At 45.6% G+C, this 16,387-nt stretch overlaps 1 pseudogene; it reads left to right on the plus strand.

Annotated features, from left to right (window-relative positions):
- Positions 1-16,387, plus strand: part of LOC118386433 (rab3 GTPase-activating protein catalytic subunit-like) — a 78,879-nt pseudogene that overhangs the window by 18,242 nt on the left and 44,250 nt on the right.

Genomic DNA, 16,387 nt, shown 5'->3' on the forward strand with positions numbered 1-16,387 from the left:
TATGCAAGCATAGGCTGCTATCAGTCAGGATGTGGCCCAGAAGTTAATCAACAGCATGTCAGGGCGGATTGCAGAGGTCTTGAAAAAGAAGGGTCAACACGGCAAATTTAGATTCTTTGCATCAACTTCATGTAATTGTCAATAAAAGCCTTTGACATTTATAAAATGCTTGTAATTATACTTCAGTATTCCACAGTAACATCTGACAAAAATATCTAAAGACACTGAAGCAGCAAACTTTGTGGAAATTAATATTTGTGTCATTCTCAAAACTTTTGGCCACGACTGTACACCAGGATCTTTCTTTTTTTTGTTTTGCATATTAGTCTGGCAGAGATACTTGTAGTGCAGAATTGGTACATTTCTCCTCAGAGAGCTGAATTTAGTGTAAATTGATCCTGGAGAGGATGATTTAAAAACGTCAGAACAGAATGGTGAGCTTCAGCCAACGGATACTAATGTCTTATGATGATGAGGGAGTGAGTGAGTCGACAGGGAGCAGAGGGAGAGATGGAGAGGGAGCGAGCGAGTGAGTCGACAGGGAGCAGAGGGAGAGATGGAAGGATGGAGAGAGTGAGCACTAGCCCCACAGCCCTGCCAGACGTCTGCAGATAGCCCAGCTAGACCCATGAACACTTTTCTTATTCAGCCACCCACTCCTCACCTGGGGGAGGAAAGGATGGAGAGAGAAAGAGAGAAGAATAGAAAAAGGGAAGGAGGGAGGGAGGTGGTAATAAAGATGCCCAGAGAGACAGGGAGAGTGGGAGGGTGAGAGGGAGAGAGAGGTAATATCTTTCTGGAAAGTCGAGGCGGAGAGCAGTGAGAGCCTCTTTAACGGCAATCACTTTAATAAGAGGAAGAGGCTTCCAGGCAGCACTGTGTCCCGCTCTTCTCTCTCATTGCTGCTCCCTCTCTTTCTCTCTGCTCCCCCTCTATCTCTCTCTCTCTCTCTCTCTTGCTGCTCTCTCTTTCTCGCTGCTCTCTCTCTCTCTCTCTCTCTCTCTTGCTGCTCTCTCTCTCTCTCTCTCTCTCTCTCTCTTGCTGCTCTCTCTCTCGCTCCTCTCTCTCTTGCTGCTCTCTCTTTCTCGCTGCTCTCTCTCTCTCTCTCTCTCTCTCTCTCTCTTGCTGCTCTCTCTCTCTCTCTCTCTCTCTCTCTTGCTGCTCTCTCTCTCGCTGCTCTCTCTCTCTCTTGCTTCTCTCTCTCTCTCTCTCTCACTGCTCTCTCTCTCTCTCTCTCTCTTGCTGCTCTCTCTCTCTCGCTCTCTCTCTCTCTCTCTCTCTCTCTCTCTCTCTCTCTCTCTCTCTCGCCTCTCTCTCTCTCTCTCGCTGCTCCCTTTCAATCAATGCCACTTAATAAAATGTTTACATACCCTACATTACTCATCTCATATGTATATACTGTACTCTATACCATCTACTGCATCTTGCCTATGCCGTTCTGTACCATCACTCATTCATATATCTTTTTGTACATATTCTTCATCCCTTTACACTTGTGTGTATAAGGTAGTTGTTGTGAAATTGTTAGATTAGATTACTCGTTGGTTATTACTGCATTGTCGGAACTAGAAGCACAAGCATTTCGCTACACTCGCATTAACATCTGCTAACCATGTGTATGTGACAAATAAAATTTGATTTGATTTCATAGTTTTTATGTCTTCACTATTATTTTACAATGTAGAAAATAGTAAAAATAAAGAAAAACCCTTGAATGAGTAGGTGTGTCCACACTTTTGACTGGTACTGTACGTAATATACCCAAGTGACATGGGTGTACAGGGGTGTTGTGCTTGTATTACAGTATATACGGTAATATACCTGAGCGAAAGAGATATATAGGGGTGTGCACTACATTATATAGAGTATTATAAACTGGGTGGTTCAAGCCCTGAATACTGATTGGCTGATAAGCCGTGGAATATCAGACCGTATACCACGGGTATGACAAAACGTATATTTTTACTGCTTTGACTACGTTGGTTTATAATAGCAATTAGTCACCTCAGGGGGTTGTGGTATATGGCCAATATACCACGGCTAAGGGCTGCATCCAGGCACTCCGCATTGCGTCGTGGTATATTGGCCATATACCACACACCCCTCTGGCCTTATTGCTTAAATATACCTGAGTGACAGGGATGTACAGGGGTTCCTTGGAGTTGAGCAGGGTCAACTTCCCGTGTGGGTGGAGCCGACCCTCCGGCTTGCCCGCCTTGGCCCCGTCCTCTTTAGCTCCGCCCTTCTTGTCGTCTGTAGAGGGACTGTCCTTCACCACCTCTGTGTCGCTCAGACACTCAAAGAACTCGTCTTCGCTCTCGCTGTAGCTCCACGTGTCCCGTGACTTCCCAGGAGACACCTCTATTGCGCCCACCACCGTCGCCGCACTCTCCGGTCCCAGAGCTCCCATTCTCGACCCTGACACTTTTCTCTCCCTCTTTCTCCCTCCTTTCGCCATTTTCCTCCCGTCATCCCTCGCTCTCTTCCTCTAGTTCTCCTTATGGGCTCTCTCTCGAAGCTCCCTCTCTCTCTCTCTATCTCTCTCTCTCTCTCTCTCTCTCTCTCTCTCTCTCTCTCTCTCTCTCTCTCTCTCTCACTGCTCCTTCTCCCTCTCTCTCTATTACTGCTCTCTCTCTCTCTCTCTCTCTCTCTCTCTCTCTCTCTCTCTCTCTCTCTCTCTCTCTCTCTCTCTCTCTCTTTCTCTCGCTGCTCCCTCTCTCTCTCGCTGCTCTTGCTCTCTGGCTGCTCCCTCTCTCTCTCTGCTCTCTCTCTCTCTGCTCCCTCTCTCTCTTTCTCTCTCTCTCCCTCTCTCTCTGCTCTCTCTCTCTCTCTCTGCTCCCTCTCTCTCTCTCTCTCTCTCTCTCTCTCTCTCTCTCTCTCTCTCTCTCTCTCTCTCTCTCTCGCTGCTTCCTCTCTCTCTCGCTACTCTTGTCATACCCGTGGTATACGGTCTGATATACCACGGCTTATCAGCCAATCTCCATCTCTCTCTCTCTCTCTGCTCTCTCTCTCTCTCTGCTATCCCGCTCTCCTCTTCTTCCTCTTTTCTCTCGCTGCCCTCTCTCGCTGCTCTCTCTCCCTCTTTTCTCTCTCTCCTCTCTCTCTTCTCTCTCTTCTCTCTCTCTCTGCTCCCTCTCTCTCTGCTCTCTCTCTCTTGCAACTCTCTCTCTCTGCTCTCTCTCTCTCTTGCTACTCTCTCAATTCAAGGGCTTTATTGGCATGGGAAACATGTGTTAACATTGCCAAAGCAAGTGAGGTAGACAACATACAAAGTGAATATATAAAGTGAAAAACAACAAAAATTAACAGTAAACACTACACATACAACAGTTTCAAAACAGTAAAGACATTACAAATGTCATATTATATATATATATATATATATACACAATGTACAAATAATTAAAGGACACAAGATAAAATAAATAAGCATAAATATGGGTTGTATTTACAATGGTGTTTGTTCTTCACTGGTTGCCCTTTTACTCTCTCTCTCTCTGCTCTCTCTCTTGCTACTCTCTCTCTTGCTGCTCTCTCGCTGCTCTCTCTCTCTCACTGCTCTCTCTCTCGCTCTCTCTCTCTCATGCTGCCCTCCTTCTCTCTCTCTCTCTCTCTCTCTCATCGCTGCCCTCCTTCTCTCTCTCTCGAGCTGCTCATTCACTTTCGTTGCTGTTGAGTCTCTCTCTCTCTCCCTCTCTCGCCGCTGCTCCCTCCCTCTCTCTCGCCTTTCTCTCTCTGTCCCCGTGTGCCCATAAGGAGAATTATGGGGACACAGGGACATGTTGAGGAGAAATGGCTCGATAAGGGCCAAAGATATAAGGTTGTACCAGGTAGAATTACACACACGCGCGCAAAACACACATACCTCCCAAAAGCTTGCCCTCTGCTGCTTGTGTGTCTTTCTCCAAAATGCTCAACTGCTGCACCGGGAGGAAGAGAGCGAGGGATGACGGGAGGAAAATGGCAAAAGGAGGGAGAAAGAGGGAGAGAAAAGTGTCAGGTTCGAGAATGGGAGCTCTGGGACCGGAGAGTGCGGCGACGGTGGTGGGCGCGATAGAGGTGTCTCCTGGGAAGTCACGGGACACGTGGAGCTACAGCGAGAACGAAGAGGAGTTCTTTGAGTGTCTGAGCGACACAGAGGTGGTGAAGGACGGTCCCTCTACAAACGACAAGAAGGGCGGAGCTAAAGAAGACGGGGCCAAGGCGGGCAAGCCGGAGGGTCGGCTCCACCCACACGGGAAGTTGACCCTGCTCAACTCCAAGGAACCCCTGTACATCCCTGTCACTTAGGTATATTTAAGCAATAAGGCCAGAGGGGGGTGTGGTATATGGCCAATATACCACGACGCAACGCGGAGTGCCTGGATACAGCCCTTAGCCGTGGTATATTGGCCATATACCACAACCCCCTGAGGTGACTAATTGCTATTATAAACCAACGTAGTTAAAGCAGTAAAAATATATGTTTTGTCATACCCGTGGTATACGGTCTGATATTCCACGGCTTATCAGTGAATCAGCATTCAGGGCTTGAACCACCCAGTTTATAATACTCTATATAATGTAGTGCACACCCCTATATATCTCTTTCTCTCAGGTATTACCGTATATACTGTAATACAAGCACAACACCCCTGTACACCCATGTCACTTGGGTATATTACGTACAGTACCAGTCAAAAGTGTGGACACACCTACTCATTCAAGGGTTTTTCTTTATTTTTACTATTTTCTACATTGTAAAATAATAGTGAAGACATCAAAACTATGAAATCAAATCAAATTTTATTTGTCACATACACATGGTTAGCAGATGTTAATGCGAGTGTAGCGAAATGCTTGTGCTTCTAGTTCCGACAATGCAGTAATAACCAATAAGTAATACACACAAATGTAAAGGGATGAAGAATATGTACAAAAAGATATATGAATGAGTGATGGTACAGAACGGCACAGGCAAGATGCAGTAGATGGTATAGAGTACAGTATATACATATGAGATGAGTAATGTAGGCTATGTAAACATTTTATTAAGTGGCATTGTTTAAAGTGACTAGTGATAACATTTTTACATCAATTTTTCCAATATTAAAGTGGCTGGAGTTGAGTCAGTATGTTGGCAGCAGCCACTCAATGTTAGTGGTGGCTGTTTAACAGTCTGATGACCTTGAGATAGAAGCTGTTTATCAGTCTCTCGGTCCCAGCTGTGATGCACCTGTACTGACCTCGCCTTCTGGATGATAGCGGGGTGAACAGGCAGTGGCTCGGGTGGTTGTTGTCCTTGCTTATTTTTTTAGCATTCCTGTGACATCGGGTGGTGTAGGTGTCCTGGAGGGCAGGTAGTTTGCCCCCGGTGATGCGTTGTTTAGACCTCACTACCCTCTGGAGAGCCTTACGGTTGTGGGCGGAGCAGGTGCCGTACCAGGCGGTGATACAGCCCGACAGGATGCTCTCGATTGTGCATCTGTAAAAGTTTGAGTGCTTTTGGTGACAAGCCAAATTTCTTCAGTCTCCTGAGGTTGAAGAGGCGCTGCTGCGCCTTCTTCACCACACTGTCTGTGTGGGTGGACCAATTCAGTTTGTCCGTGATGTGTACGCCGAGGAACTTAAAACTTACTACCCTCTCCACTACTGTCCCGTCAATGTGGATAGGGGGGTGCACCCTCTGCTGTTTCCTAAAGTCCACAATCAACTCTTTTGTTTTGTTTACATTAAGTGTGAGGTTATTTCCCTGACACCACACTCCGAGGGCCTTCACCTCCTCCCTGTAGGCCGTCTCGTTGTTGTTGGTAATCAAGCCTACCACTGTAGTGTCTTTTGCAACTTGATGATTGAGTTGGAGGCATGCATGGCCATTCAGTCGTGGGTGAACAGGGAGTACAGGAGAGGGCTCAGAACGCACCCTTGTGGGGCCCCAGTGTTGAGGACCAGCGGGGTGGAGATGTTGTTACCTACCCTCACAACCTGGGGGCGGCCCTTCAGGAAGTCCAGTACCCAGTTGCACAGGGCGGGGTCGAGACCCAGGGTTTCGAGCTTGATGACGAGTTTGGAGGGTACTATGGTGTTAAATACTGAGCTGTAGTCGATGAACAGCATTCTCACATAGGTATTCCTCTTGTCCAGATGGGTTAGGGCAGTGTGGTTGCGATTGCGTTCTCTATGGACCTATTGGGGCGGTAAGCAAATTGGAGTTGGTCCCCCCTTTGCTGTTATAACAGCTTCCACTCTTCTGGGAAGGCTTTCTACTAGATGTTGGAACGTTGCTGCGGGGACTTGCTTCCATTCAGCCACAAGAGCATTAGGGAGGTTGGGCACTGATGTTGGGCGTGTTCCAATTCATCCCAAAGGTGTTCGATGGGGTTGAGGTCAGGGCTCTGTGCAGGCCAGTCAAGTTCTTCCACACTGATCGCAACAAACCATTTCTGTGTGGACCTGGATATTTGTGCACGGGGGACATGTGCACAGGTAGCCTAGTGGTTAGAGCGTTGGGCCAGTAACCGAAAGGTTGCTAGATCGAATCCCCGAGCTGGCAAGGTAAAACTCTGTCGTCTGCCTCTGAACAAGGCAGTTAACCCACTGTTCCTAGGCCATCATTGTAAGTAAGAATTTGTTCTTAGCTGACTTGCCTAGTTAATTAAAGGTTAAATAAATAAAAAAACTGTTGTCATGATGAAACACTAAAAACCTGTTGCCAGAAAGTTGGAAACACAGAAACATCTATAATGTCTTGTATGCTGTAGGGTTCATATTTCCCTTCACTGGAACTAAGGGGCGTGGCCTGAACCATGAAAAACAGCCCCAGACCATTATTCCTCCTCCATCAAACTTTACAGTTGGCACTATGCATTGGAGCAGGTAGCATTCTCCTGGCATCTGCCAAACCCAGATTTGTCCGTGGGACTGCCAGATGGTGAAGTGTAATTCATCACTCCAGAGAACGCGTTTCCACTGCTCCAGAGTCCAATGGTGGCAAGCTTTACACCACTCCAGCCGACTCTTGGCATTGTACATGGCGATCTCAGGCTTGTGTGCAGCTGCTCAGTCATGGAAACCCATTTCATGAAGCTCCCAAGGAACAGTTATTGTGCTGACGTTGGTTCCCGAGGTAGTTTGGAACTCGGTAGTGAGTGTTGCAACTGAGAACAGACAATGTTATGTGCCATGCGCTTCAGTACTCAGCGGTACCGTTCTGTGAGCTTGTGTGGCCTACCACTTTGCAGCTGAGCCGTTGTTGCTCCTAGACGTTTCCACTTCACAATAACAACACTTACAGTTGACTGGACAGCTCTAGCATGGCAGACATTTGACAAACTGACTTGTTGGAAAGGAATCCTGTGACTTTGCCACGTTGAAAGGCACTGAGCTCTTCAGTAAGGCCATTCTACTTCCAATGTTTGTCTATGGAGAATGCATGGCTGTGTGCTCGATTTTATACACCTGTCAGCAACGGGTGCATCTGAAATAGCTGAATCCACTAATTTGAAGGAGTGTCCACATACTTTTGTATATATAGTGTATGTTCAAATACCTACCATATCGTTATCAATGGCACTGTTTAGACACACAGCCAGCCATTGTAGATTACTGTACAATCTGCACCAGTCTAACACATTGATCTATTCATTACTATATTGTAACGATCCAGTAACTCATTGTTACTGTGGTACCATAAATCACTTTAACGCAGTACCTGACGAATTCAGTACATGCACACAGTGCATATTTCATTTTTCACAGACTTGTAATAAATCATAGTTGTAATATAAAACCCCTAATTATCTTTAAAAGTCACAGATAAAGGGTTGATCTTAATAAGTATGGTAATGAGAAGCATGACGTGACACCGAGACTGACAGAATCAACTCCACAAAACCATTAGTGCTCAGCCTCTAATTGTCAAAGGCTTTTTGGGGCAGATAGCTACTATAATACATCTTATTATAAAGGCAATGTCTTCTCAAATGTGGTGACCACCACTGATTTAGCCTCTATGCTGTGAGTGTGTCTCCTCCCTCCCAACCTGCGTCCTTCCCTTCTGTGTACTCCCTCCCTTTGTCCCTCCTCCCTTCCTCCGTGTCTCCCTCCCTCCGTCTCCCCCCCTCCGTCCCTCCCTCTCGCCCTGCTGTTTGAGTGAACCCAGAGCCCAGCTCCTGGAGTGATTTGTAGCTCCTCTCCTCCTCATCAATTATAGATGGGGCTGAAAAGTAGAGCTAATTAATGCAATGGGTTGAGGCTGACCCTCGTCAATGATTAACACGAGGCGATAGGTGGTCACTGAGGAGGGGAGAGTGTGGCTGTCTGAAGTCAGTTTCTATCCACACACACAAAGACGACCCCGGACACACACAGACACACATAGCAGATGTTGGAAAAAGGCGAGGCGAGGCGAGGATGGATGCCTTGCCTAGTTAAGAGAGCGGAACGATCATGTGCTGTGTGGAGCGGTGAGGGAGATATGGATGAAGGGTGTGAGTGTAAAATAAACGAGTGTCAGCACTTCTTCTAGAACGGCCCCGACGGCTTCACACAGGCTCTGAGGCTGCGGTGGCTGTCTGGACCATGCACAATCTCCATCACACACACACACACAGACACACACACACACAGAATTGTAATAAAAACAACAGTTGGACAATGGATGAAGATATTCCAAACTAAAATGAATCAGATATTGACTGAATTATGACACATAAAACATTTTAATGGCACAGACAAATAATAACAGTTTGGGTATTCAATTTATTAGCAGATTTCACTTTTTTTTCTTAGATTATATATACATTTTGTAGTGATATGAGGTATTTGTAAAAAATATTTTGTATTAAAATAATGAAAATTAGACGTGCCTAATTTGCATAAATATAATGGTAGACTATATATAGGGATAGATTAACATAAAGGGGTGGAAAGGGCACAAAAATGTGCTCTGTCCATGCCTACCTGCACTAACCTGATCTGTCTCGACTGCCTCATTAATTACTGTTGTCACATTCTGTTGAGTAATTCGACAAGTGTGTCAATAGCAGATTACCTTCGGGTTAAAAATCAACGCGATTGGCTCTAGATTACACCTATACTTTACAATGTTTGCAAGGTCAGATATATCACTATAATCTGAGTGTTCATTTTCGGGAGTTACTTTCATTTCAGCTCATCTAATTTATTAAACATTTTATCTGTATTAAATTATATTTTTTTCTATTCCACAAAAAAATAATTGTGCGTGAAAATAAAGTCATTTTTCTTCTCCTTGTGATGTAAGTGTCGGGACGATGCGTTTATTCGCTGACGAAGCTTTAGCGTTCTTATAGATACAACGGAAAGACAATGTATTCAATTGAGCCCATTTCAGCCGTTACCGGGGTGTGTTTGGCAGGTGACTTCCGCGGTCGTAACGTTATCGGGAAAAAAACTACAGGCACGAGCAAGACAGGCATAAACAGGAGTCAAATGAAAGCAATCAATCCAGTGATATTTAAGTGGATTTTGCACCCCTCAAACACGGGAAGTAGAGGGCAAGAAGACTGATCCTCTGGTGGGCTGGGCATGGGCGTCTCCAGACACACACACACACACACAGACAGACACACACGCTGGTGTATCATGTGGAGATTTTTGTACTTGTCTTTTCTTCATCTGTCTCTCTCCCTCTCATCCATACACCTTTCTCCAAACGTGTCTCTATCAGTCATATATCACACCCACTATCCCTTAATACACGTTTCCTCTCTTTTGTCTTTCTCTTGCTGTCTGTCCTCTCCATGACACTTTCTCTCCTCTTCTGTCTCTCTCTCTCTCTCTTCCTACATCCATCTATCGATTATCTGTATGTCTGTATGTCTCTGTCTGAATCTGTTTCCATCTCCGCTTTTTCTTCTAGTCCCTTTCAGACATTTCCTCGCTCTCTCTCCTTCTCTAACACATTTTCTCTTTCTCCCTATCCATCTTCCTCTCTCCTCTCACACTCCTCCTCCCTCTCTCTGTCTTTTAAACAGCAGGGATAGGGTAGGGGAAGACTGGGGGCAGGCAGAGATAGGTGTTTTAGATTCATGGCGATGCCACTTCATTTGTAATGAGGCGGATTGGCTCTGCTCCACACTGCTCACACACACTTGCTCTGCTCGGCAGTCTCACCTTCCTTCCCTGAGTTGAATTAGTCTTCAGTGGGTAAAGTGTTTGGCCACCGCTCCTCTCCTCTCCACTATTTATACCTCCAAACTCTTCTGTGTACTAAATAGCACCCTATTTTATTTATTTTTATTTTTTATTTCACCTTTATTTAACCAGGTAGGCTAGTTGAGAACAAGTTCTCATTTGCAACTGCGACCTGGCCAAGATAAAGCATAGCAGTGTGAACAGACAACACAGAGTTACACATGGAGTAAACAATTAGCAAGTCAATAACACAGTAGAAAAAAATGGGCAGTCTATATACAATGTGTGCAAAAGGCATGAGGAGGTAGGCGAATAATACAATTTTGCAGATTAACACTGGAGTGATAAATGATCAGATGGGCATGTACAGGTAGAGATATTGGTGTGCAAAAGAGCAGAAAAGTAAATAAATAAAAACAGTATAAAAACAGTATGGGAATGAGGTAGGTGAAAAAGGGTGAGCTATTTACCTATAGACTATGTACAGCTGCAGCGATCGGTTAGCTGCTCGGATAGCTGATGTTTGAAGTTGGTGAGGAGATAAAAGTCTCCAACTTCAGCGATTTTTGCAATTCGTTCCAGTCACAGGCAGCAGAGTACTGGAACGAAAGGCGGCCAAATGAGGTGTTGGCTTTAGGGATGATCAGTGAGATACACCTGCTGGAGCGCGTGCTACGGATGGGTGTTGCCATCGTGACCAGTGAACTGAGATAAGGCGGAGCTTTACCTAGCATGGACTTGTAAATGACCTGGAGCCAGTGGGTCTGGCGACGAATATGTAGTGAGGGCCAGCCGACTAGAGCATACAAGTCGCAGTGGTGGGTGGTATAAGGTGCTTTAGTGACAAAACGGATGGCACTGTGATAGACTGCATCCAGTTTGCTGAGTAGAGTGTTGGAAGCCATTTTGTAGATGACATCGCCGAAGTCGAGGATCGGTAGGATAGTCAGTTTTACTAGGGTAAGCTTGGCAGCGTGAGTGAAGGAGGCTTTGTTGCGGAATAGAAAGCCGACTCTGGATTTGATTTTTGATTGGAGATGTTTGATGTGAGTCTGGAAGGAGAGTTTGCAGTCTAGCCAGACACCTAGGTACTTATAGATGTCCACATATTCAAGGTTGGAACCATCCAGGGTGGTGATGCTAGTCGGGCATGCGGGTGCAGGCAGCGATCGGTTGAAAAGCATGCATTTGGTTTTACTCGCGTTTAAGAGCAGTTGGAGGCCACGGAAGGAGTGCTGTATGGCATTGAAGCTCGTTTGGAGGTTTGATAGCACAGTGTCCAATGACGGGCCGAAAGTATATAGAATGGTGTCGTCTGCGTAGAGGTGGATCAGGGAATCGCCCGCAGCAAGAGCAACATCATTGATATATACAGAGAAAAGAGTCGGCCCGAGAATTGAACCCTGTGGCACCCCCATAGAGACTGCCAGAGGACCGGACAGCATGCCCTCTGATTTGACACACTGAACTCTGTCTGCAAAGTAATTGGTGAACCAGGCAAGGCAGTCATCCGAAAAACCGAGGCTGTTGAGTCTGCCGATAAGAATTTGGTGATTGACAGAGTCGAAAGCCTTGGCGAGGTCGATGAAGACGGCTGCACAGTACTGTCTTTTATCGATGGCGGTTATGATATCATTTAGTACCTTGAGTGTGGCTGAGGTGCACCCGTGACCGGCTCGGAAACCAGATTGCACAGCGGAGAAGGTACGGTGGGATTCGAGATGGTCAGTGACCTGTTTGTTGACTTGGCTTTCGAAGACCTTAGATAGGCAGGGCAGGATGGATATAGGTCTATAGCAGTTTGGGTCCAGGGTGTCTCCTCCTTTGAAGAGGGGGATGACTGCGGCAGCTTTCAATCCTTGGGGATCTCAGACGATATGAAAGAGAGGTTGAACAGGCTGGTAATAGGGGTTGCGACAATGGCGGCAGATAGTTTCAGAAATAGCGGGTCCAGATTGTCAAGCCCAGCTGATTTGTACGGGTCCAGGTTTTGCAGCTCTTTCAGAACATCTGCTATCTGGATTTGGGTAAAGGAGAACCTGGAGAGGCTTGGGTGAGGAACTACGGGGGGCGGAGCTGTTGGCCGAGGTTGGAGTAGCCAGGCGGAAGGCATGGCCAGCCGTTGAGAAGTGCTTATTGAAGTTTTCGATAATCATGGATTTATCGGTGGAGACCGTGTTTCCTAGCCTCAGTGCAGTGGGCAGCTGGGAGGAGGTGCTCTTGTTCTCCATGGACTTCACAGTGTCCCAGAACTTTTTGGAGTTGGAGCTACAGGATGCAAACTTTTGCCTGAAGAAGCTGGCCTTAGCTTTCCTGACTGACTGCGTGTATTGGTTCCTGACTTCCCTGAACAGTTGCATATCACGGGGCTATTCGATGCTATTGCAGTCCGCCACAGGATGTTTTTGTGCTGGTCGAGGGCAGTCAGGTCTGGAGTGAACCAAGGGCTGTATCTGTTCTTGGTTCTGCATTTTTGAACGGAGCATGCTTATCCAAAATGGTGAGGAAGTTACTTTTAAAGAATGACCAGGCATCCTCAACTGACGGGATGAGGTCAATGTCCTTCCAGGATACACGGGCCAGGTCGATTAGAAAGGCCTGCTCACAGAAGTGTTTTAGGGAGCGTTTGACAGTGATGAGGGGTGGTCGTTTGACTGCGGCTCCGTGGCGGATACAGGCGATGAGGCAGTGATCGCTGAGATCCTGGTTGAAGACAGCGGAGGTATATTTGGAGGGCCAGTTGGTCAGGATGACCGTATACATTGCACACATTTCACCAGGGCACATAGGGCTCTGGTCAAAAGTAGTGCACTAAATAGGGAATACGGTTGTTGGGTGAACTATCCCTTCAAAACACAGGTATAATATGAATGATTTCATCAAACTAAGCCAAGCTCGAAGTCCTGAAAAACAGTCTAGTTTATATCAGAGCAAGAGAAGACAAATAATGAAAAAGCTTTACTATATGATTCCATATGTGTTATTTCATAGTTTTGATGTATTCACTATTATTCTACAATGTAGAAAATAGTACAAATAAAGAAACCCTTTAATGAGTAGGTGTGTCCAAATTTTTTGACTGGTACTGTATGTATGTACAGTGGGCCAAAAAATATTTAGTTAGCCATCAATTGTGCAAGTTCTCCCACTTAAAAAGATGAGAGAGGCCTGTAATTTTCAAAACAACCACGAACAAGTACCCAAAACAACAACGAACAGGTACCCAAAACAACCACAAACAGGTACCCAAAACAACCACGAACAGGTACCCAAAACAACCACGAACAGGTACCCAAAACAACCACGAACAGGTTCCCAAAACAACCAAACAGGTACCCAAAACAATCCAAAAGTACCCCAAAACAACCACAAACAGGTACCCAAAACAACCAAACAGGTACCCAAAACAATCCAAAAGTAACCCAAAACAACCACGAACAGGTACCCAAAACAACCACGAACAGGTACCCAAAACAACCAAACAGGTACCCAAAACAATCCAAAAGTACCCCAAAACAACCACAAACAGGTACCCAGAACAACCACGAACAGGTACCCAAAACAACCACGAACAGGTACCCAAAACAACCCAAAAGTACCCAAAACAACAACGAACAGGTACGCAAAACAACCAAACAGGTACCCAAAACAACCACAAACAGGTACCCAAAACAACCACAAACAGGTACCCAAAACAACCCAAAAGTACCCCAAAACAACCACAAACAGGTACCCAAAACAACCCAAAAGTACCCAAAACAACCACAAACAGGTACCCGAAACAACCCAAAAGTACCCGAAACAACCATAAACAGGTACCCAAAACAACCCAAAAGTACCCAAAACAACCACAAACAGGTACCCGAAACAACCCAAAAGTACCCAAAACAACCACAATCAGGTACCCGAAACAACCCAAAAGTACCCCAAAACAACCACAAAGAATCACAATGTGATAATAGTGGGGTGCCTGGTAGCCTAGCGGTTGGGTCAGTAAATTAAAGGTTGCTGGTTCAAATCCCCAGGCCGACTGTGTGAAAAATCTGCGGTCTGGTTGTTTTTGGCCACTGTTTTAGATGCTTTTGTTGTTTGGGTGTACGTGTTTGTGGTTGTTTTTGGTACTTAGATTTTTTTTGTTTGTCATTTTTTTGGGTGCCTGTTTTGGGTGATTAGTAGGACCTGGCCAGGGTGCAGAATCAGAATTCCTTTTTATTCTCTATGAAATAGCAGCTTTATCTGAACAATCTTGTACATAACTCTCTGGGGATTGAACCTGTGTTTTCTGTGTGACTCACAAGAACAAGGGAACTCATCAAGCAAGTTCGGCCGACCCCCTCTACAGTCAGTATTTTGTGTTAATTCAAATAACCATTTGATTTATGAACCTGAGTGGCTGTGATCATGACTTGCCTTACCAGTTGTGAAACCGAGACAGACTTTAGAGAACATTGTGCAGTGTTCAGTTGCCCTTTAGGAACATGGAGACTAGACAGGACTGTGGACTGTGGACATGGCTCTACCAGACAGAAGCAGTGTTCATTAGCCAGGGCTGATGGGGGTTTGGTAGGGGGTTGTGGGTGTTCTGGCAGAGGGTTGTAGGTGCCTCAGGTGTTTCAGTGTTCCACAGCACCCTAATGAATCTGACAAGCTGTCAGTCTGTCCTCTGTCCTGCTCAGAGTAACTGACAGGGCCAAACCTAGTGTCATACTCACACACTAATAAGTACTGTGTTGTATTTCCTGGTACATATAGTCAAATGTTTAGGGTTGGTTTCCGGCTTCCGTGTCTTGAAAAGCAACACACACACACACACACACACACCCATGCTACTTCATACATACACTTAACCCCCTAAAACACACTGAAACTCTGACTGTTCTCGTTCCCACTCCATGGGAGCCATGACAGAGGACCTGCTGGAGGAGCAGTCGGAGGTGTTGGCCAAACTGGGCACGTCAGCCGAGGGTGCCCACCTCCGCGCTCGCATGCAGAGTGCCTGTCTGCTCTCAGACATGGAGTCTTTTAAGGTGAGGACACTCACACACCCACACCCTGACAACTAGACAACTCCTCACACACCCACACTGACAACTAGACCGACAATAGAGTACACACCCTGACATTAACGCTGGCACACACACACACACACACACACACACACACACACACACACACACACACACACACACACACACACACACACACACACACACACACACACACACACACACACACACACACACACACACACACAGACACACACACACACACACACACACATACACACACACACACACACACAGAGAGGCACACAAACACACACACTCACTGCCACCCAGACTGGGTGAGTGGCACAGGAGCCTATTAGTGGTCTCAGACCTCTCGGTCAGTCAGTGTGTCAGACTCGGGGGGGCGTTTGATTAGATTCTCACAATCTCCCTCATCTCTCACAGTGGCACAGTGGAGAGCATGCTAATTGTGTTATCAATATCAATGAAATGCTTCGTATTAGATATTATGTTGGGTGTGTCTTATTTAGCTGATGTACTGTAGCGATGTCTGTTTTAGTACTAAATGCACTTAAAATAATTTCATTTTGGAAGTATCTCCATGTGAAGCCTCCATAGTGTTGAATAATAGTGGTTGATGTTATGTCAGTAACAGTATTAGGATTAATACATCTTACAATTTACTAGACACTCTTATCCAGGGCGACTTGCATTAGTGAGTGTATACATTTAGGTACTTTTTCATACTGGTACCCCGTGGGAATCGAAGGCATTGCAAGCACCATACTCTATCAACTGAGCCACACGGGACCTAGAAAACTCAACACATACAGTACCAGTAAAAAATGTAAACACCTACTCATTCAAGGGTTTTTCTTAATTTTTTACTATTTTCTACATTGTAGAATAATAGTGAAGACATCAAAACTATAAAATGACACATATGGAATCATGTAGTAACCAAAAAAGTGAGAAACAAATCCAAATATATTTGAGATTCTTCAAAGTAGCCACGCTTTGCCTTGATGACAGGTTTGCATACTCTTGGCATTCTCTCAACCAGTTTCATGAGGTATTCACCTCGAATGCATTTCAGGTGTGCCTTGTTAAAAGTTAATTTGTGGAATTTCTTTCCTTCATGCATTTGAGCCAATCAGTTATGTTGTGACAAGATAGAGGTGTTATACAGAATATTGTCCTATTTGGTAAAAGACCAAGTCCAT

Source organism: Oncorhynchus keta, chromosome 7, assembly GCF_023373465.1.
Source record: "Oncorhynchus keta strain PuntledgeMale-10-30-2019 chromosome 7, Oket_V2, whole genome shotgun sequence".
Taxonomy (NCBI): Eukaryota; Metazoa; Chordata; class Actinopteri; order Salmoniformes; family Salmonidae; genus Oncorhynchus; species Oncorhynchus keta.